Consider the following 217-nt stretch of genomic DNA (forward strand, 5'->3'; position numbering starts at 1 on the left):
TAATCTTGAATCTAAGATCTATATGAATCTTGATTCTAAAATTATTTGAATCTCTAAAGATCTAAGAATCTCTAAAAACTTATAAAACTTATTAATAATCTAAGATTTATATAAATTTTGTTTCTAAGAACTATTTGAAATTATAAAAGATATTAGAGAAAATCATAAACCCCTTTTAGCTAGCAAGCCTTAAAATCGGTTCCCCTTTCTCCTATTT

This window comes from Brassica oleracea, chromosome C1, assembly GCF_000695525.1.
Source record: "Brassica oleracea var. oleracea cultivar TO1000 chromosome C1, BOL, whole genome shotgun sequence".
In the NCBI taxonomy this organism is placed as follows: domain Eukaryota; kingdom Viridiplantae; phylum Streptophyta; class Magnoliopsida; order Brassicales; family Brassicaceae; genus Brassica; species Brassica oleracea.